This window comes from Topomyia yanbarensis, chromosome 2 (assembly GCF_030247195.1).
Source record: "Topomyia yanbarensis strain Yona2022 chromosome 2, ASM3024719v1, whole genome shotgun sequence".
Lineage (NCBI taxonomy): Eukaryota > Metazoa > Arthropoda > Insecta > Diptera > Culicidae > Topomyia > Topomyia yanbarensis.
The window spans coordinates 170,222,748-170,246,382 of record NC_080671.1 but is presented as its reverse complement, the minus strand read 5'-3'; the positions used below and the strand labels follow the sequence as shown (position 1 = coordinate 170,246,382).

Here is a 23,635-nt window from a genome sequence, read left to right as displayed (position 1 = left end):
TTTAAAGTCAAATCCCAAACTTTGTTATATTCTAAATTATTGTGACAATTTCAAGTAAACTGTGCATCAATATACAGCATTACGTTCAGGAAGCGAAAATTATCTACGTTCAAAATCTCACTCTCTTGTGACTGTCAATATTTTGAAACGAGGTCGTGGATTGGGGTGTTAAATGTCTTATTCATCAATTTTCTTTCATTTTATTTCTTACTTGCTTATAGAATTTGTGAATGTTTTGAAATTCGATTTCGCCAAGCACTCAAATGGAAGGCTTTTTTTTTCAATTTTTAATAGATACTTCAACTACACACTCAATTCAGCACGTTTAGAAACTGGAATTTCAACAAAGTAAATTATTTCCCGTGTCTCGGCTATCAAATGCCACTTTTACTTATATATATAAAAAAATGTTTGCTGAGATCTCAGTAGTTAGGATCACGGAAACTTACATAAATAGCAGCTAATATTTGGCAGAAAAAATAACTGCATAGTAGTTTGAAGGCTAAGGATTTCAATAAGTTGAAAAAGTCAGGCATTTGACGAAAATTGATGTAAACAGTTTCGAAATTGTTCACTTATATTAGTCGCATAGTTTATAAAGAAAGGTTAACCGTAGACAAAAAGCAACAACGTGAGTTTTTTTGGTCAAATACCAATCGAAAAACAAACATTTTGAATTGCCAAAATTGAAAAATACTTCCCGAACAAATTATTTCAATTGGTATTCATAGAAAAATCGCATTGAGACATAATAAAAAATCCTACTTGAAATGTTCTATTTTTTGGTTTTCATGTCATACATATTTTTAAACACTGAATCGATCATAATTTGTGCCAATTGCAAATTTTTCTCTAAATAAATAAAAAATTAGTTTACAAAAAAATTTATCTTCTTGGATCAAAATATGAAAGGCTGGCGTCCAAAAGGAGGTAGCCCACATTTTTTTCCGAAATGATTTTGATATGGAGGGAGTTTTAATTCCCACATCACCCCCTTGGCTAGACCACTGGTTTTATTTCGTCGCACAATCGATCGAAAGACTCTTCTTTGAAGAACGCATTAGTCCATGTGGTCAGGAGCGACATTTAAGAGCCAGTATGTGTAAGCAGTGGTTGATGTGATCCGATTTGGGTGTATTTTTCGAAGGAAAGCGAAATAACTGTGAATGACATATAAGAAAGAAAGGAATTCCAAGAAAATATATATTTCTAAACAGGAAATCTTATGAAAAACACCGACTATATAGCGAATATCAGGAGAGAATTGAAACAGAATTGAATTTCAGATATTTCGCCAACGTCCATATCACATACGAATAAAAAAAAAATCGGAGAGTTCCATCCAAATCATATGTGACAAATTAGATCTTAAGTCGGATCCGATATCACAATGTACTGTCACTTTGTACATATCGCAGACTCAGATGATTCCCATTTGGTAAAAATGGCAAAAAAAATCCAGACTTCGGTAGAACTGCTTGCGAGATACACAAGGTGACTATACTCGATGAGTTGTTAAGAAAATTTTTTTATGAAGGTATCCTGTCCATGTTAAATTACCAGAAAATACTGAACAAACTTGTTATTTCGATGCCTGCGATGAAGGTTATACCTGTTGGAAATTTGGACGCTTCAAAAAACTCCCTGTGTCCATCCTTCAGAGCAAAACTTGTGCTAATCAGCATAGTCCAGACTGTCTGCGACAGTTTTCGAATCTCATCGAATTGAGTCGAAGATTTGAAAAATAAAAAAAAAATTAAATGCTAACTACAAAACGTTTTAAGATCTCTCAAGTTACTGAAAACTAATTTTATTCGATTACGAAGTCGATTTCCAATGTCATGGTATACGGGAAAGACAAACAAGTTTACTGATCGGAGCTCGTTTTGTATAGAATCCCACTATTCAAAGGTTAAATAAGAGGAGCAAATAACTAAACGATGCTGTTGCGTACACTTTAAAAAAAAACACTTCAAGATCTTTGAAGCAGCGTCAGTGAAAGAATTATCAGACCTTTTGTCATTTTTAACAAACATTAAAACATCACTGTCGGATTATTGGAACACAAATTGTCTCGTACATTTTTAGAAGATCTATTGAAAGAATTGAGTAAAACACAAAGTTGGAAAATATTCCACCGTCAGTGAAATATATCTTCTCAGTACTATATTAAACCACGATAAATAAATTTTCCTTTCTTGTGAAATATTTCTACGCAAAACCCGCGCCAATATTTCACCAACCACGTGCTCGATACCCACTGAACGGACCCCAGGCATAGGATCTCACGAGAAGAGAACCAGTTCGTACGAGATCCTACTCTCACTCTCTAGCGCAAACAGTCAGACAGCACCCAAAACCCCAAACGAAACGAAATGCTAGTGCGAGGAAAACATATCGTTCAGTTGGAAATTGACGGTTAGTGCGGCGCCATCGGTTGCCAAAATTGCCCTCCTTTGGTTAACTCGCGCGAAAAAACGAGACAGTGTGCTCTCTTGCTCTGCGGATTACCACGCGATGTACGACTTTTTCAGCCGCATTGTGGAGGCCACGCGGAATACCATAAACGCGCTGTCTGGATTTATGTGAGATTGCTTTTCCAAGGGTGGCTTCAGTGGTTGTGTCGCGTCAGGGCGGGAGAATATTCCCTTCACCCTACCCACACTATGCCGGTCGTTATGGGTAAAAGATTGGCCAGATGAACCAACACGGAAAGATCTACCGACTCCGTCCATACTGTCGAGTGACGACGAGTTTGCACAAGTGAAGAAGATTGTCCTTCTCGTATGGATCGCTAGCGGGAAACTTTGGAAAATGGGTTATATAGGATTATTAACGTCAGTTATTCTCGGTCGCTTGCGTAGTAGTTCATAATCTTGGGACCAGTTCTTCTTCCGGTGATAGATTGGTTTTGTTCGAGGATATAGAGAGTAGGCTTGGAGTCGGTTGGATTATGGTGAAGGTATGCAAATTGTGACAATTGCTGGAGCACCGAAAGGAGTATGTATCGAAAAAAGTGGTTGTTTCGGAAATTTGTCGACAGCTGAAAGTGATAGCGGTGTTTAATTATAGATGTCATCAGATATGCCGCACAATCGGCAAAGTGTATCGCAGTGGCATTTAATTAAAGATACATCGAAACAACATCAGTGGCGAAAGAGGTAAATCGTGCGATACACATAAGAAGGATTACGTTTTTTGGATTCGAACAAGAAATCGAGGATGGGATTCGAATTGTGTGTCTATATTATGTGCAGTGAATATTAAAAAGAATAGTCCATTGGAACCTCTTGTGTATATGCTAAAGTGGAAACAATTTTTAATGGTCATTCAGTGTATACTAAATAGAGAATTTGTACTTGCTATCAATCGAGAAGCATTGTGGAGTGTGTATCAGTGTATGAGGCCTACGAATAAGTGGATTATAAATTGGATTATCAATTCAATATAGTGTAAGTCCACTTGATCATAAAATAATTATTCTAACATCTAAAAATTAATGCAAAGCTTCGATTATTCTGAAAAGGGGTAAACCCAACTGTGATTCATCGAATTGACCATGGAAAACCAATTGGTGAATGATTCTTCCAAAGAGGGTCCAAACTCGTAGATATCATTGAATTTTGCAGATTAGTAGGTTAGAAAATCGAGTGAACAGACCATTCTGACTCAAGCGTATTTCCAGAAAAAAGAGTTTGCGGTCTTGGAAACAATTCTTCCAAGAAAACATTTTTTGAAAGTGGTTGATTCTAAAAAGTGAAAAAAGTTTTATTTTTGTCTCAAAAATTACGAAATAAAATATAAACGGTAAGGTGGTCCGAAATCGACTGGTGGTCCCAATCCGACTCGACGACATTCCTCAGTTTTCGTGCTTCCGTCGAATTAATCAGTGGTGGTTTTTGAAAGCTTCTAAATAGCCAACAATTTGGAGCTATGCCGCCATTCTCCTCTCGTATTCTAACCTATGGTTTTCGACCATTATTAGTTTTGACAGCTGTTATTTTGGTCTTTTGGGCAGAACGGAGCGTAATAGTGTTGTTTCTTCACAAGAAAAACTCAAAGATATGTTGTTTTGATTCTTTAAGGCCTTGACTTTCAAACACAGTTATAAGTTTATATCACATTTATCCTTCTGTATAAACGACAAGTCATTTTTCAAGAACAGTCGTAGTGGTCCAAAACTTACCCACTAAGGGTGGTTCAAAACCGATTCCCATGATTTTGCACTTTTCAGATTATTCAGTGTGTTTTCGATTATTTACTTGAGTTTTATTGACTGGCCAACAACGTCCACGTACATCAAGAAGAATTTCAACTCTAAAATCATTAACATCGCTGATGGAATCAGGTTTTGAGTCTCTTGAGCTTATTGTAAAGGCTCCGTTGCGCTATCTGAAGAAGAGAGGTCGACCACAGGGTTCAACATCAACTTTGACGTTAGATGCTGAGTTAGGAAAAGTAGACGAAAAAGAAAAGCAACAGAAGAAAAAATCAAAGCGAAAGAGGAAAAAAGAAAATCACAAGAAGATGCCAAACAGAAAAATTATAATCAAAAAAAGAAACTGAACAAAAAAGAAGAAACGAAAAAGCCGTTGAAATAGTAGCTACGACAGAAATGAACAAAGAAGAAGGAAGAGATTCATTTTGCTTTCATCAAGAAACACATTGTTTATAAAGTAGATGTAAACTAAAAATTAAGTTAAAAAATCGATTTAATCCACCAAACAGTGAGATGACACATTTCTTACACATATCACTGTTGGCTCATTTATTTGTTTTCAGAACTCACGAGAAGTTGGCTCTCAAATAGAGGTGCGATGAACATAGCTTGGAGTCATGCATGGAAAAAACCTCAAATAAACCGAATAAATCGCAGAAAATAAATAAAACAAATAAAATAATAAAGCAAAAGATGAAAAAAAAAAGTTCAAATTTATGAAATGATAAGGGGAACCCAGGCCAATTCTGCCCTACCTAAGCGAATCGCCATTTAGGTGGATAGAAGTGAAAAAATTCACCAGTCAAACGTCATAGTTGCTAATTTGAAACCTCAGCTACGTTTTGGTGCCATAACAGTTCATTTTCACTACTCCATGGCAGCGCTAGGTGACAAATTGCAAAACTCTACATTTTTCCATCCTTTTACAATGTTAGTACAATTCGGTCCTCCCTACTGGGCAATTCAAACCGTCATTTTTTATTTTTTTGCATTGGGATTATCTATGAAAAATTTATTGGAGAAACTCCTTAAGAAGCCAAAAAAATAAATAAACTGGTTAGTCACAGCTGTCGGTTGGAATATCCTGGAATATTGGAATATCTTTGCTGTGGTATATGCAATCGTGTGCGTAGCCCCAAGCCGCTGAACGGTGGTTGATGGAATAGGGGGTCCAATTTAGCATTCTGCTTAGTTACTGACACATAGCGAGAAAAGTGTTGAGAATTTTTTTAATTTTTTGCTTCAAATGGCTATGTGGTGGGATTTTCTAAAGTTATCTTCAAATAATTTTTTTTGTGTAAAACTATCATTTCATTTTTAAAACAAAAATACACGAGTTGTGAGAAAAATGTAGTTTTGGTTTTAAACTTGAAACATAGCATATTTAGCAACACTGTAACCAGAAATAACTATTTTTCTAGATTCCCTGACTCATTTCCTTCAAAATGCATATCACCAATTGTTTATAAACCAAATGAAGCCAAATATATGAATTAAAGTTAACTGTCGTAGTAGCCCCGGGTCCCCTAACATAAATCAAATTAATAAATTAAATAAATGAAATTGTTTCACCTCAAATGAAAATTGGATAATATTAAAAAACCAGTTATGAAATTAAATTGTTTCAAACTAACAAGTAGGATGAAATGAATTATAAAATAGCTGAATAAAATTAAATAAACTGAATAAACTTAATAAAATATATGAACCGAAAAAACAATAAAATAATGAAATGAACAAAATTAAAAAATGAATTAATTGTATGAATGAAATGAATTAAACGAAAGATAAATGAATTAATAAAACTAGTGAAATAAATAAAACACACAAGATGAATAATATGGACAAAATTAACCCTTAAACTTTTTCTAGCGCATTTAGAGCTTTAAAACCGTTTTTCCTTAAAAAATGTTGGAGTAAAGAAACACGAAAAACCTGTTTAAATTAAGATATGTGCTTCTTTCAATCCTCAATATACATATCCTGCAAGGTTATCAATAGTTCAATTGGTTGGAAAAATTAGTCGAATTCAATCTAAATTGATAAGATTTATCAGTTTCAAAAATATTTTAGGGCAACGAAGATATATCAAACTGTTTGAAAACGTTGTTGTTTATAGACAGCATGTGTATGAATAGGTAAATAAACGCAATGCAATGAATAGAATGAATAAAATAAATAAAGGGAAAAAAATTATGAAAAGCATAAAAAGCAAAAAAAAACAGATCAAAATGATAAATATAAGATATTAAACGTTATTAAAATGTTAAAAAATTGATATTCTTGATCAAATGAATAAAATGTATAACCAAAAAAATTTGTCAGATTCTTAAAGTGAAGAAAGTGAATAAAATGTGTGAACTGGAAAGAATGATTAAAAAGCATGACATGAAAAAAGTGAATAAAATTAGTGGATAGGAATAAAATATATGAAATGAATTAACCAATTAGAATGAATCCAAAGAATGAAACGAGCAAAACAGATAAAATGAGCTCAAGTGAACAAAATGAATGAAAACAACGCTGAATGCAAACAGGATAAAAATGAAATGACCATATATTTAAAATTAGTAAAATATTTAAAATAAATTAAATAAACAAAACAAAAAAAACGCTTTTAATCCACCTAACAGTGTGATGAGACATTTCTTATAACTCTTATCACTCTCTTCGGATATTATATCGTTTGAGAACATTTAGAACTTGATGCTTCGCGATGTTTTTGATAACACATACTACATGGGATAGTGGCAGGACTCAGAGAATCGCTCAAATCAGCATAGGACAACATCAGTGCTAGAAATCTCAAACCAAATCAATGGGAAAGCGAAAAAATGGCCCATAAAATAGACATACCAACGAATTATTGTTAATGCTCTGTTTATAAAATATCTAAATTGTGGTGGGAAACTGAATTCTCCTAAAGGGGTTATATATTGTACTGAGCCAAAAAAATCGAATTTTTTTTTGAATCGATTTGAAGTTTATACTTTACTCAAATTTCCAACGCGACTGAGAACAAAGAAATCAACACTTTTTCTTGAAAAGGACAATACTAGCAGTGATACCATTCAAAGACAATCAACAGTGAATATTTCCAGACTTGGTTTTATTTCCTATTTAAGAACTATTGTGTTTTTTTACATCCTAGATTGCATGATTCAATGATCGAAACCCAAAACTTCATAAAGTATTTGAAATTATTAAATTAAAATTTGTTTTTGCTATTGAAATTGACAAAATGATAGTATCGCCCCTTTGGCGATTGTTTACTTTTTCGGTCCCACCTATCAGCATTTATCGCCCTTACGTTTTTTTACAATAATTACCGTTCTACACCACCGATTTCGTCCGTGTTTTTTTAATAGCGATCATTGTTACTATTTACAGCTGGTATCAGCTTGATAATCCTAAAAAATACGAAAATAACAGTTTCGCCTCTAAACTGCTAGCAAAAAAAGTATCGCCCTGTTTGTTTGCATGGAGCGTGGAGGGCGAAACTTTAAATAAACAAACAAAAATACAGTTTCGCCCGTTGTATTTTTTGCTGTAGCTTAAGAAAGCAATATCGTAGAATCCAAATTTTTAGATAAATTTGTTGCGTTTCCAAACCCTTCAAACATATGTTCATATTTGGCTGATAAAATCGGGGTTTCAATGTATTATAATAGATATTCAGCATTCGAAGAAGTTTCTTGTGAACGAGTGTAGAACGACTTTGTTTCTACTTACTTGAAGTCAGCGGCTTAGCCAGAAATTCGGTTTGGTGGGGGTTTGGTGAAAATCGAACATATTGTCCAAACGGCATAATTCCGAAACCGTAATTTTTGAAGTTTTAAAATTTTGCAGAATTAATTTTTCAGAAAATAGTAACAGAGTTCGTGTCTTTAGCGAACATTGTTGAGACTTTATTGTAGTCATGAATATTAACCTGAGAAATTGCACCATAAATACTTCTTGGACGATACTAAACCTCCGAAATTGACGGTTTCAAACTGATGCTATCTTACTGTTTTTGAACATTTGACCTATACATATAATTGGTCATACAACAAAAATCAAATGCTCATCAAAAGCGATCAGGACCTGCTAGAGTCGAATGGAAATCGTCATTTTTCATAAATTTCTCTCTACATTCGGAAAGTGTTATCCTCGTTATTAATCATATTACGTTTTCGTCTCAACTCGACGCATTCCCAAAATAAAAACTTGTTTTAATCCACCTAGTGGTGCAATTGTGCTTTTCTCATTTGTCCAGACTACGATTCCATGGCTGGTTATGTTCAATTCAATGGTGGAAATGAGTATTACATGTTCAGTACGATTTGCACATACATACAATGGATCGACAGCCACGATCTTGAGATACTATGTGATACTGAAACATCGCTTGAAATCAGCGGCGGATCATGGAGAAAGATCTGGGAGATCCGGGTCCTTCCGAAAATTTTCTACTTGTTAAGAAATTTTAAACTAGTTTTAATTTTAAACTAGCAACCCCTCACTGCATACTCCCTCCGGGCCGGTATGATTGACGATTTTTAGAGTGATTGCATAACCTTTCTATATGAGAAAGGAAAAAATGTACCAAAGTCCAAAAAAGTCAATTTTTGTCAAACATTTCAATGTTTCATGCATTTTTCATTTCAGTTTATATGAGAATTTGCTGTGTGATTGCACTCTTCAACTCGTAACTCCGGAAGTCCAATCAATAAAAAAAATTCAATAGCAGCGGGAAGGTTGTACCTTTCATTTGAGACTAACTTTGTGCAAATCGGTCCAGCCATCTCTGAGAAACAGAGGTCACATTTTTTTCCACATACACACATACACACACAGACATTTTCCGATCTCGACGAACTCAGTCGATTGACATATGACACTCGGCCCTCCCGGTCGGGATTAGATTGACGAATTTTAGAGTGAATGAGAAAGGCAAAAACATTTTCAGCAAATGTTGAAAGTTATGCATTTTTTTGTTGAGCAGTTCTATGTTTCATAAACATAGACATCAATTTTAACTTCGCTTCCTATTAAATAAAGACCCTTATTACAGTGCATCTCTACAAAAGCGAGCTCAATTTGAAAAGAAATCTGAGGATTATGATTGATTACAGAACTCTGAAATTTTCTATTGGAATGTTTTCAGGCAGGAATTTGATATTGATGCTATTAGACAACTGTGAAATCAAGACCAATAGATCAGTTACATATCAGGACCCCATTCCGACAATTTATCAAAAGTCCTCATGATGTTTACAACAACAAGTTATCAATCTACGGATCAGATAATTGTTATTGTAAAATTGAATTAAATCAGTCTGCATCAATAAATTTTCAACTTCAATCCAATATATTTTTTGGGTTTGGTGGGGGGGTTGTATGGTGTTAAACCCCAAAACCTTCTCTTGGCTACGCCGTTGCTTGAAGTTATTTATTTCGCTTTCCATTTTCCGATATGTTTCAGATCGATCCGATGGTCATAAGTTAGAAAAATTGCAGTCAGAAGGTTCGCACAAATGAACTTTTTTGCACTGATAAGTTATCAAGTTCCTTCCAGACAACTTGGAAGTGTTCGGTGATTATTTCTAGCGGTTGTAGATAGAAAAATGAAATACAAAATTCGATTTATCGAAATTATGTTTGGCTTATTTCAATTGATTATTACTATCTTGAACAATAAATAGGCGACAAAGAGTAAACCACAAACAACAAGCCATAACTTTTAAAGTATTCAAAATAGATATTTGAAGTCTTCAGTAAAGTTATTCGCAAAAGTAAAAGCTACAAAATTGCTGAAGGCATCATTTCGATATAATCACTTCCAAGAAAATTTGTGAAAATATCTCACTCATAGGGGGATTAATCAGCAAAAGCGCAATACCAAAAGAAAGGGCAAATTGCCTCCATTAAATTCTCCGAAGATACTATTGACCTAAAATAAGCCGTTTTGGCGTTAATAATAGATTACATGTTTTTGGTCATATTTCTGGCAATGGGAAATGATAAAAATCTTTCGTCCGCATTTAATGTTAAATATCTCTTTTGATAATAGTCCGATTTCAACAATCTATAGCTTGTTCGAAAGGTATTCGTTAAAGCTGTCTAAAACATATAAAGTGTTAATCTTTGTTGTCAACTTCGGCAGATAATTTAAAAAAACTGCAAAAACGCCATTTTTACACATTCAAACATTCATATCTTGGAAACTAAACACCAGAATCAAAAACAAATTAATAGCGTTCTTACTGTTTGATAGTTCTTTCATTTAAAATTGGTTTGGATAAGATCGGTCCAGCCATTGCTGAGAAACACGAATTTTTCCGTTACATACACACACAGACATTGTCCCAAATCGTCGAGCTGAGTCGATTGGTATATAAGACTCGGCCCTCCGGGCCTCGGAAGAAATCTTGAAAGTTTGAGCGAATTCTATAAATTTCTTTTATAAGAAATGTAAAACTAAGCACAAAGCCTAGCTGCGCTGGCATTTTCCAACCGTTTTGCCTTTCTCATATAAAGAAAGGCTATGCAATCACTGTAAAAATCGAATTTTGAACCGAGGCCCGGAGGGCCGAGTGTCATACACCATTCGATTCAGTTCGTCGAGATCGGCAAATGTCTGTGTGTGTATGTGTGTGTCATTTAAACTCACACAATTTTCTCAGAGATGGCTGAACTGATTTTTGCAAACTTAGTTTCATCTGAAAGGTATAACGCTCCCATAAGCTGCTATTGAATTTTTAGTTGATCCGGCTTCCGGTTCTGGAGTTACGGGTTGAAGAGTGCGGTCACACAGCAAATTCCCATATAAACTAGTACCACCATGATGTTCAAATGATGTAAAACATATTAAAATTGATGTAACATTACTCTAGTTGGCGGGTCTGGATCACTAATGATCAATCAAAGCAGCTTTGACCACATTGTCCATTTATGACGGTTCATGACGCCCCCGGAGAACCCGCCAAGTTCCTAAGCTAATATCACACCCATTCCCCAACGAATTCTCTACCGATTTTCACAAACTTGATTTCAAATGAAAGATACAGTAATACCATGGACTGCTGCTGAATTTCATTCGGTTCTGACTCTTGCTTCCGGAGTTACAGGGGTGTTAGTAAGGATACACTGGAATTTCCCATATAAATCGGTACAATCGTAATACCTCAGAGGCTAAAAACTATTGAAATGGTCACCAAATTACTAATCGCAGATCTAGATCATTGATTGCCAATCAAACATTCTTTGAATATATTGTCCACTATCGACGATTCCGGAAGTCCGGAATTCCGGGCATATTCCACAATTAAAGTCACATCGGTTCTTCGGTGATGACTGAACCGATTTTCTCAAACCAAGTCTCAAATGGAAGGCAAAAAACGCAGTTGAGTATTGCGTCGCCGCCCCTCCCCCTCGCCTTGCCCTTACATCTCCCTCCTTCATCACTACCGTCCCCTTGGACCACCCTCACGCCCGCATTTCCTTCATCCACCCCGTATACCGAAATAAGATGAAGGATTTCTGGCGCATCCTCCACTCCCACTCTACTAACCCCCCATTCCCTCCACTTTCAAACCCATTCCACCAACATTTCAAATTATAATCACATGAAGATAACATTGAATTCATCCTGATTAAGCTAATTAAATATTATTCTTTTGCCTTTCTCATATAGAAAGGTTATGCAATTGCTCCAAAAACCGACTTTCTAACCGAGGCCCGGAGGGCCGAGTCTCATATAACATTCGACTCAGTTCGCCGAGATCGCAAAATATCTGTGTGTATGTGTGTATGTATGTATGTATGTATGTAAATTTTTTTATAGTAAGGTTAAAAAAGCTTCAAAAGCCTGGCCTGTAGTGTATTGGCACTGTGTGGGACTCACGACTCACGTTCGTGCCTAACCACTAAAAACATTCCTTACTTTTTACGCCCTTCTTCCCCACGGAACTACGTCATCGTATTACTTCGTGGGGGGGTTCGTTGCGCTTTCGTCGCACCTCTTTCTGCTGCTCTATCTCGGAGCCTCGCTTGGTTCATGGAGTGACACGACCTATGAGCTTTGATTTAACTCTCGGTTCCTCTCCTGCTTCTTGTCTCCATCCATTACGTCGCCGTTTATTTCTCGTCCCTGTGGTGAGCCGTTTAGGTGCTGATTCCCTGAGCCATTCAGCTCATGTTTCCGTGAGTCATTCAGCTCCCGGCCTCATCACGATCCGCTTGGATAGTACTCAACGGTGAACTCATCCTACTCCGACCTATGGTTCCCCGACGGAGGAATTTCCCCCGACACCGATACCCGCTTTCTTGAGCCGTTTGGCTCTACTAAAATCTTCCAGCTTTACCGCTTATCCTGCTCCGATTGAGAGTTCCCCGACAACGAAATTTCTTTCGTTACCGGTGTTTGTTTCGTGAGCCAATTAGCTCTTCTTTTCGTCACTATTCTGTCGGGTAGTCCACGGCGCCGAATCAGCCCTATCGTGAATTCCCCGGCGGCAGACCGCTCCCGATACCGATGTACGTTTATGTGAGCCATTAAGCTCCCCGCCTCGTCTACTCGGTCTAGTCCCCGGCGGTGGACCTAGCCTACTCAACGGCCAGCCAGCAGATGCTGAGGTCCATCCAGCGATTCCGGGTAGAGCGTAGCTTCCGGTTCACTGGCGCCCCAACGACCCACTTCTGGCTATTCGATGCGGTCTACTCGGTCTAATCCCCGACGGTGGATCTAGCCTACTCACGAGCTACCCGGTAGAGTGTCGAGGTCGGTCCGGCGATTCCGGTCGAGCCTGACGTCCGGTTCGCTGGCGCCCCGACGACCCGAGCCCGGTGCTACATCGCGTACTACTCAACTGGTCCCCGGCGGTGGACCCAGTCTACACCGTCGGTGAGTTTCCCGGCGGCGAAAGTTCTCCCGAAACCCTATTTGTGGTTCTACTGCGGCGTTCTAACCAATGTCGTTACTTTGTTGGTCCCTTCGCCACTTCCTTTGCAGCTCGGAGAGTATACTCGTAACAACTCTGTCGACAGCGTCCCAGATATGCTCGTCGCGGCACATCTCTTCGACGATATTATCTACTGTTATATCAGGCATACCCCTTCGGACTTCTTCGAATCTATGTATGTATGTATGTATGTATGTATGTATGTATGTATGTATGTATGTATGTATGTATGTATGTATGTATGTATGTATGTATGTATGTATGTATGTATGTATGTATGTATGTATGTATGTATGTATGTATGTATGTATGTATGTATGTATGTATGTATGTATGTATGTATGTATGTATGTATGTATGTATGTATGTATGTATGTATGTATGTATGTATGTATGTATGTATGTATGTATGTATGTATGTATGTATGTATGTATGTATGTATGTATGTATGTATGTATGTATGTATGTATGTATGTATGTATGTATGTATGTATGTATGTATGTATGTATGTATGTATGTATGTATGTATGTATGTATGTATGTATGTATGTATGTATGTATGTATGTATGTATGTATGTATGTATGTATGTATGTATGTATGTATGTATGTATGTATGTATGTATGTATGTATGTATGTATGTATGTATGTATGTATGTATGTATGTATGTATGTATGTATGTATGTATGTATGTATGTATGTATGTATGTATGTATGTATGTATGTATGTATGTATGTTTTTTTTTTTTTACAATGGAGAAGACCTTTATGTCCTAGCCCAGTACACGTGCTATTGGTAGGGTCCAATCTACCGCACGGGGTGCACTGGGGGCGTGTCGGACTCGAATGGTGACCAGCCATTAATACCGACTAAACTCCATTGGGCTTCGCCATCATTCCTCCCAGGAACTACCTCTCGGTATTACTTCTGGGGGGATGGCTGTACTAAATGTACTCATTCACTCTCACTCACGCGTTCATACATCCTGTATGAGGCTTACTTGGGTGCTCTCTCAATCGCACTTTGATTCACTCTCAAACACTCCCACATGAGGCTGACTTTTGTGCTCACCTTTTACATTCCATGCGAGGCTGACTTGTGTGCTCACCTTACTCATTCCTTGCTAGGCTTACTTTTGTGCTCGCCCTACCCATCCATGTGAGGCTGACTTGGGTGCTCACCCTATCACCTGATTCACTCTCAATCGTGCCACTCTATTGTACCTTTGTCACTCCCTCTGGCATCCCATGTGGGACATTTTTCTTAGGCCCCACTTCTGACATACCATGCGAGGCTGACTTTTGTGCTCACCTTTTTCATTCCTCGCTAGGCTGACTTTTGTGCTAGCCTCTACCAACCTGTGAGGCTGACTTTTATGGTCACCCTTAACATGCAGTGTGAGACTGACTTGGATGCTCACCCTTTCACTCCTCTGCCACGCCATGAGGCATCGATAGCTTAGTTCCAACATACTACGCTACGACCCTCCCGTCTTGGCATGAGGCAGTCCACTTATACGCCTATACACTCACTCTTCTGTCTTGCTTCGGGGTGGCTGGGTTTACCCCTTACGCGGTTGCCATTCGCTGCGCCAACCTGCCTCGGCATGAACAAACCATTCACTCTCTTATTTTGCGCTTGGCCTTTTTCGCTCCAGCTAACCAATCACTAGTTAGCCGTGCCCGTCGTCTGTTGCTCGGTTCGCCAGATTACCTGTAGCCTACTGGCAATCTGGATGGTAGCAGCCGAGACTGCGTTCCACTTCTCCACCGATTGACACATCCGCTGAATAAGGGTATCAGGGGTTGTGTCCCAGCCACAGACGTCAAGCATTGCTCTTCTTTCGACGTCGAACCGATGACATACGAACAGTATGTGTTCGGCAGTTTCATCTACACCTGGGCAGTCCGGGCAGACTGGGACCTCCGTGTGCCCGAATCTGTGGAGGTACTGACGGAAACAGCCATGGCCTGACAGGAATTGTGTCAGGTAGAAGTGAACTTCTTCATGGGGTTTTCCCACCCAGCTCGATATGCTAGGTATCAGCCGGTGAGTCCACCTGCCTTTCGAGGAGTTGTCCCACTCACGCTGCCATCTGGCGACCGAGGTCGCCCTGGTGCGCTCGCGGGCTCCCCTATTTCCACGTAGCTCAAAGCACTCCTCATCTTCCCGAATGACCAGCCCGACTGGCATCATGCTCGCTATCACGCAGGATGCATCGTGTGATACCGTGCGGTAGGCAGATATCACTCTGAGGCACATCACGCGGTAGGTGCTCTCCAGTTTCTGTAGGTAACTGGTTACCCTCAGTGCTCTTGACCATGACGGGCCGCCGTACCTGAGGATAGATACGGCAACGCCTGCCAGTAACCTACGTCTACTGGCGCACACCTTTGAGCTGTTGGACATCATTCTCGATAGTGCCGCAACAGCAGTCGACGCTCGTATAGTCGACATGGCTGCCGAAGGTCAGCTTGTCGTCTATAATGACTCCGAGAGACTTCAGACTTCGCTGTGAAGTGATCGCGACTTCTCCCACATGGATAACTGCATGTTGTGCCGACTTGCGGTTGTTGACGATAACTACCTCCGTCTTATGAAGAGCGAGCTCCAGGCCTCTCGCGCTCATCCATTCCTCCACCGTGCTAATCGCGTGTTCTGCGGTTAGTTCTACCTCAGGAATTGACTCCCCGTAGACCTCCAAGGTTACGTCGTCGGCAAAGCCGACGATCTTGACCCCAGGAGGGAACTTCAGTCTCAGAACCCCGTCATACATGAGGTTCCATAGCACCGGGCCTAGGATCGAGCCCTGCGGGACTCCGGCGGTAATCGGAACCCTTTTCTGACCGGCATCGGTCTCATATATCAGTACGCGGTTTTGGAAGTAACTTTCCAGGATCCGGTACAGACCCACCGGTAGGCTAAGCCGGTGTAACGAGAGCGCGATGGCATCCCAGCTTGCGCTGTTGAATGCGTTCTTCACGTCAAGTGTCACTAACGCACAGTATCGAATACCTCGCCTTTTTCGTTGGATCGCTATCTCGGCAGTATTTATCACTGAGTTGAGAGCGTCCACTGTGAACTTACCCTCCCGAAAGCCAAACTGGTTGCTTGACAGACCGTCCGTACCTTCCGCGTACGGGGTGAGCCTGTTGAGGATGATCCTCTCAAGCAGTTTGCCAGTCGTGTCTATCAGACAGATTGGTCTGTACACCGATGGGTCGCCTGGCGGCTTCCCGGGCTTCGGCAACAGCACCAGTTTCTGCCTTTTCCATCTATCGGGGAAACGGCACTCGTCAAGGCATCTCTGCATAGCTAGCCTGAACATGTTCGGGTTCGCTATGATCGCTGCCTTGAGAGCGTTGTTTGGAACTCCATCCGGCCCTGGAGCTTTGTTCATTGCTAGGAATTTAGCCACTGCGAGTAGTTCTTCATTCGTCACTGGAGCCACCATTTCGACCGTGCCCGCACTGTCTCGTAGTGCAGGTGGCCAGGGGCTTGTGGCTCGAGACGGGAAGAGTACTTCGATAATCGTTGCCAACCGGTCCGGAGACCGTTCTGGGGGTGAGGAACCCCCTTTGGTCTTGGCCATCACAATCCGGTAGGCGTCACCCCACGGATTCGCGTTGGCACTCTCACACAGGTTGTCGAAACACGCTCTCTTGCTGCTTTTAATAGCCTTGTTAAGGGCTAATTTCGCAGCTCGAAACACTTCACGGCGGTTCTCTCTTGCATCCTCGGTGCGAGCTCTTTGCATCCTACGTCTAGCTCTGAGACAGGCTGACCGTAGAGCTGCAATCTCGGCACTCCACCAGTATACCGAGCATCTACCGTTTCTTGGCAGTGTTTTTCTCGGCATAGTGGCGTCGCACGCGCGTGATAGAACAGCTACCAGCGCATCCCCGCTTAGACTGTCGGTGTTGGCCTCCAGTCCCAGGGCCGCGGTGAAAGCTTCGCTGTCGAAGTGATTGGACTTCCACCCGCGTACCTGACAGGGATCTCCCGCCCTCGGATGCTGCACACCATAGTTGATCTTAAAGCGGATTGCTAAATGATCGCTATGGGTGTAGCCTTCGTCTACCCTCCATTCCATGCCTGGAGCCAGACTCGGGCTGGCAAAGGTCAAATCAATCCACGCCTCCACTCCGTTTCTACGGAATGTACTAGCGGAGCCATCATTAGCTAGCACAGTATCGAGTTTCGCAAACGCTTCCATTAGCGCTTGACCCCTGCTATTTGTACAGCGGCTGCCCCACTCCACTGCCCAAGCGTTAAAGTCTCCCGCTATTACTACCGGTTTCCGGCCCACGAGGTCCGACGAGAGCCTGTCGATCATCTGGTAGAACTGTTCTATTGGCCACCTTGGTGGGGCGTAGCAGCTGCAATAGAACACACCATTGATCTTGGCAATCGCCACACCCTCGGCGGAGGGGTGTATTACCTCTTGAACCGGGAACCTTCCCGTTGTACAGATTGCCACCATTCCAGACTCGTCCGACACCCAATTGCCGTTGCCGGCAGGGATGCTGTACGGGTCTGATAAGAGGGCGACATCTGTCCTCGACTCCGAGCCCGACTGCCACAGCAGCTGTTGGGCTGCTGCACAATGGTTAAGATTTAGCTGTGTGACTCTCACGGCCAAGGCTGGAAGAAGTCATTTCAAATGACATTTTTATGCGAAAGTTCGGGAAAAAACCAACGCGACCGCCATGCTGCAACTGTACCTAAAGCTGTTATGCATGTAAATGGACGAGAGAAAAGCAAAAACGTTCGTGCTGCTGAGCGTGCCTGTTACATGTTCGGGAAAATTCGGTTATTCGGCTTGCTGCCGTAGTAGGGTTTCGTTCGCTAGCTGTTGCGAATGTATGTGAATGGCCCGTGTGTTTAACTTTCATCATCCGTTCCGTTGGAACTGTTGCAAATAAATTTCATAGCGGCGGTGCAAAATGAATGTAGTGAACGACAGTCATGGCTTATATTTGCAAGATTGGAATGTGCGGCAGTCCTTTTTTCGCTTGCTATAGGAAAGCAAAATATTAGCGGTCACATAGTATCGTTGAAGGTAAAGTTGTTGGCCACAGAAAATCTATAGTTTTGTATATTTACAATGCGCAGAGGGGGGGGGGTCCGCTGATGCCTCAAAATGGAAATGTTTTCAACTTTTCTGTGATGAGGAGGAAAAAGTTGTCCGTTGAAAATCAATAGTTTTCTACATTTACAATGCGCAGGGGGTCCGTGTCAGAATGGAATTATTTCCACCTTTTTGTAATGAGTTTTATATTCTGGTTGCAGTTGAAAATCGAAATAGTGAACTGGCGCCTTTCGATTTTTCTCCTGTTTAGCTCTTGCCCAACTAAAGCGCATCTGGTATAGATGATGGGCAAGTTGATTCTCTAACATGTACACAAAAAAAAACAAAAGGCGCAAGATCGAAGTTCGATTTTCAACTGCAACCAGAATATTGAAGGGGAAATTGTTGGCCGTTGAAAATCAATAGTTTTGTACATTTACAATGCCCAGGGGGGTCCGCCGATGCGTCAAAATGGAAATGTTTTCAAGTTTTCAGTAATGAGTTTTATATTGAAGGGGAAATTGTTGACCGTTGAAAATCAAAAGTTTTGCACATTTACAATGCGCAGGGGGGTCCGCTGATGCGTCAAAATGGAAATGTTTTCAACTTTTTGGTAATGAGTTTTAGATTGAAGGGGAAATTGTTGGCCATTGAAAATCAATAGTTTTGACATTTACAATGCGCAGGGGGGTCCGCCGATGCGTGAAAATGGAAATGTTTTTAGCTTTTTGGTAATGAGTTTTATATTGAAGGAGAAATTGTTGGCCGTTAAAAATCAATAGTTTTGTACATTTACAATGCGCAGAGGGGTCCGCCGATGCGTCAAAATGGAAATGTTTTCAACTTTTTGGTAATGAGTTTTATATTGAAGGGGAAATTGTTGGCCGTTGAAAATCAATAGTTTTGTACATTTACAATGCGCAGAGGGGTCCTCCGATACGTGAAAATGGAAATGTTTTCAATTTTTTGGTAATGAGTTTTAGAATGAAGGGAAAATTGTTGGCCGTTGAAAATCAATAGCTTTGTACATTTCCAATGCGCAGGGGGTCTTCCGATGCGTGAAAATGAAATGTTTTCAGCTTTTTGGTAATAAGTTTTATATTGAAGGGGAATTCTTTAGCCGTTGAAAATGAATAGAAGTTGTTGGCCGTTAAAAATCAATAGTTTTGAACTTTTACAATGCACACGGGCAACCGCCAATGTGACATAATGGAATCTTTTTTATGCAATAGTAGCATAATCCGGTTACAGAATGATGGTATTGCAAGACAAAATTTTCGTCATTCTTCTCCTTTAATCAGGAAAATATATTGTTTCATTAATAATTTTGTGCCAATATAAAAGAAACAATTAGACGAACAAAAATCATTTTTTTTCATATTCCACCATTACATTTTGGAATATTTCCATAGTAGAAATCTCAAAAGGATATGTTTTCGATCATTTTTACCGCTACCTTGCAGTATTTTAGTCACAAAATAGCGAAAACTCAGTTTGTTTACATTAGCGATTTAGGCCAGTGTTGCCACAATTAAATCTGTACCGAGAGTTCAAAAAAAATTTCTATCTGTACTCTTCTATCGAAAAAAGGACCGGATTCTGTACCCAAACAATAACGAGGTTGTTAAAATTTTCCATTCGGGGAAATCAAACCAGACATTCTGACTCGGTTGTTTTATTTGAGCTGGAATTCCGCAAGAACCCAGTAAACTAAAAGGCGGCGCCGTAACTTGCCGTTCACTGTAAAAGTAGTGTGGGAAACCAGTTAGAATTCCGGATAAGTTTGACTGGGTAATGTCAATATCAGCTCCAGCTCAAATTCTCACTGCCACTTTGTTTGCCAACCAAAGGTGGCCAACAGAGTGGCGGCGAGAAGCTGAGATGGGGTTGGAAATATCAATAAGATGCGAGAAACCGGCTTGCAAAAATTCAAATGGAGTACGTCAGAGTAAACGTATGCACTCTGAGAAGATTCATTCAGCTTTTATTAGACATCATCCCTTTGATTTGCTGGAAGCATGTTTCTCGCATATTGCATTATAATGTCAGCTTCAGTTCAAGCTCAATCAGTACCAGCTCCACTTCAGATTCTTTCCATCACTGCTGCCTAAATCAACTGTTTACTGGGATGCATCGCAGGGTTAAATTTTTTTACCTTGCTGTCATGTTAAAAATCTGTACCAATCTGTAATTTTTTTAAAAATTTGTGATCTGTACCCTAACAAAAAAAATTATACACAAACTTTAACCCATATAGTCCAACGATTCTACATATTGTATGGATGATACTCTGAACAGGTCGTTAGGCTCTTGGATCATTAGATGTTTATTACACACAGAAAAAAAATGTCGGTAAAAATAAGAGTTTTTAACTTTTGTTTTGAGTACTATTCTTCATTTGCTTAAAAGGAAAACTTTTACTTTGATTATTATTCTTGATTAATTTAAAAGTTTTACTTTCAACCTAATTCAGCTTTTTGCTGGTGGCTGCGTTTTCAAATGCGCACTCTATTTTGACAAGTCGTTTGTACAGTGTCAACTTTGACAACTCGTCAGCGGTGTCAATTTTGACAAGCGGTCTCATCAGCCTTGAGTTTCACGGCTATCATGTATCCTGCTTATTTATTTTCTTAATAAACGTTAAATGTCTAATTCAAAATTTGTTATTTTATTTTCAAACGCCTTTTTCGATGATTTTAATTTCTTCGTGAATTCATTTATAAGCATGTTTTCAGCTGTTTGAAAGTGTCGAGAGAATTATACGATTTGAACCTCGGCTCTTACCTAAATTCATCCCACATGAAATGACTAATAATAGCACACGAAACTTGCTTTTAAACTACCCGGAAAATCATCTTCTAACGATACAGTACCTAAACCTAGACCTAAACAATGTTTGTTCACACCTGATTTTGAATACAAATTTGTAGGAAAATTTAGCACCAAGAATTGACAATTGTCAGCTACAGCTGCATCTGCGTTTACCGAAGAAATCGGTTGCAATTCACCTGACTTATTAGTTTCGACTAGATTTAGTATCGCTGATTGGTTTTACTCAGTTTGATAATCGCCCAATTACATTATAAGACTGATTAATTGCCGTATTGGTCGACCGATTTTTGTATGCCGATGGCGAGTAGCGAATAGTTTTGAATAGCAGATGTTCTGTATCCACATTTCGAGTTAAGTGCCGCTGTTGAATGGGACTACAGTTGACTACCGTAGCGAAATCAGTTTAGTTTTTCAACTGAAAAACTATTTATATTTGACGTTCAATTTTAGTTGAGAGCAGAAGTGAACGCCTACCACGATCAAAAAATTGAATCTGGAGGACGGTTTGTCAAATTTGACAAGACGGATGATTTGTCAAAATTGAAATTGGACGGACGACTTGTCAAAGTGGGGTGCGGATTTGGGGACGCAGCCACCCACAAAAAGCTGAATAGTTGGCGTTGGTTGTTTTTTGCTAAGAGCGGAACACTCTTACTTTTACCAATATTTTTTTTCTGTGTGTAGGGATATCGTACAAAATCTGTACCAAAAATGCTTCAGAAATCGGTACCTTTCTAGATAAATCTGTACTTGCGGCATCACTGATTTAGGCCCTTATGAAAGATCTATGTCGAAGTGAGAATTGCGCATCAAAAGAAAAATGAAAAAAGAAAAAAAAAAGAAATTGATAGCAGATTGATGGGCTCTAGCAGATAAATCAAGTTGATTTCGAGTAAATCCTTTCTTGAGCATAATTTTGTTATCTTAGAGATCCGAAAAGAGTTAAGTGGCTGTATCTAGGGACAAAACAAGAATATTTTAAGAGCATCGGTTGATTAAAAAGAAAAAAAAAGTATATTTCTCGATTTTGTCAATGTCCCCGTTTTATCAGCCAAAAATTCACCAATGGGCTGATAAAAACGGGTCTTCACTGTATTACCATTATAAATCACAAAATGGTGGAAACTCGTCAACCGTTATACCGAAATGAAAAAAAAAACTGGAGAAAGTAGCTACTTGAACAAATTACATTACTGTAATTAAAATTAATCGATAAAAGTCATATTGCGGAAATTGTTCGAAAAAATACATCACAGATCGTACAATAAGCATAATATATTTTACGTTGCAGGGAAAAACATATTTCTGCCAAACCTTCTGCAAATAACCTTTTCATCCGTTTTCTTCGAGTAATTGCAATTTGCAAGTTAGTAAATAGTGTAGGCGGCAAAGCTTGTTGTTGCGCATAATTATACTATTATTACTTAACTATTGATTTTCAATGGCCAACAATTCCCCCTTCAATATAAAACTCATTACCAAAAAGTTGAAAATATTTCCATTTTGACGCATCGGCGGACCCCCCTGGGCATTGTAAATGTACAAAACTATTGATTTTCAACGGCCAATAATTTCTCCTTCAATATAAAACTCATTGCCAAAAAGCTAAAACCATTTCCATCTTCAAGCATCCACGGACCCCCCTGCGCATTGGAATGTGAAAAAACTATTGATTTTCAACGGCCAACAATTTCCCCTTCAATCTAAAACTCATTACCAAAAAGTTGAAAACATTTCCATTTTGACGCATCAGCGGACCCCCTGCGCATTGTAAATGTCAAAACTTTTGATTTTCAACGGTCAACAATTTCCCTTCAATATAAAACTCATTACTGAAAACTTGAAAAAAAAACAATTCCATTATGACGCATCGGCGGACTCCTCTGCGCATTGTAAATGTACAAAACTATTGATTTTCAACGGACAACTTTTTCCTCCTCATCACAGAAAAGTTGAAAACATTTCCATTTTGAGGCATCAGCGGACCCCCCCCCCCTCTGCGCATTGTAAGTATACAAAACTGTAGATTTTCAATGGCCAACAACTTTCCCTTCAACGATACTATGTGACCTCCAATATTTTGCTTGCAGTCCTTTCCTATAGCAAGCGAAAAAAGGACTGCCGCACATTCCAATCTTGCAAATATAAGCCATGATTCTCGTTCACTACATTCATTTTGAACCGCTGCTATGAAATTTATTTGCAACAGTTCCATCGGAACGGATGATGAAAGTTAAACACACGGGCCATTCACATACATTCGCAACAGCTAGCGAACGAAACCCAACTACGGCAGCAAGCCGAATAACCGAACTTTCCCGAACATGTAACAGGCACGCTCAGCAGCACGAACGTTTTTGCTTTTCTCTCGTCCGTTTACATGCATAACAGGTTTAGGTACAGTTGCAGCGTGGCGGTCGCGTTGGTTTTTTCCCGAACTTTCGCAATAAAATGAAATTCGAAATGACTTCTTCCAGCCTTGGTGGCGGGAAACAAAACTGCTGTGTGGCGGCATTCACGCACACCAAAGAGATTACATTCATTGAACGACATTCATACGTACA

General features: G+C 39.6%; 1 protein-coding gene across 1 annotated transcript in view; it reads left to right on the top strand.

Annotated features, from left to right (window-relative positions):
* The first annotated feature begins 2,416 nt into the window (after positions 1 to 2,416).
* LOC131682098 (zwei Ig domain protein zig-8-like) overlaps positions 2,417 to 23,635 on the top strand; it is a 141,163-nt gene continuing 119,944 nt past the window's right edge. The window contains exon 1 of the mRNA XM_058963310.1: positions 2,417 to 3,452. The gene's annotated coding sequence lies outside the window, so the exon portion shown is untranslated. The remainder of the gene's footprint in view (positions 3,453 to 23,635) is intronic.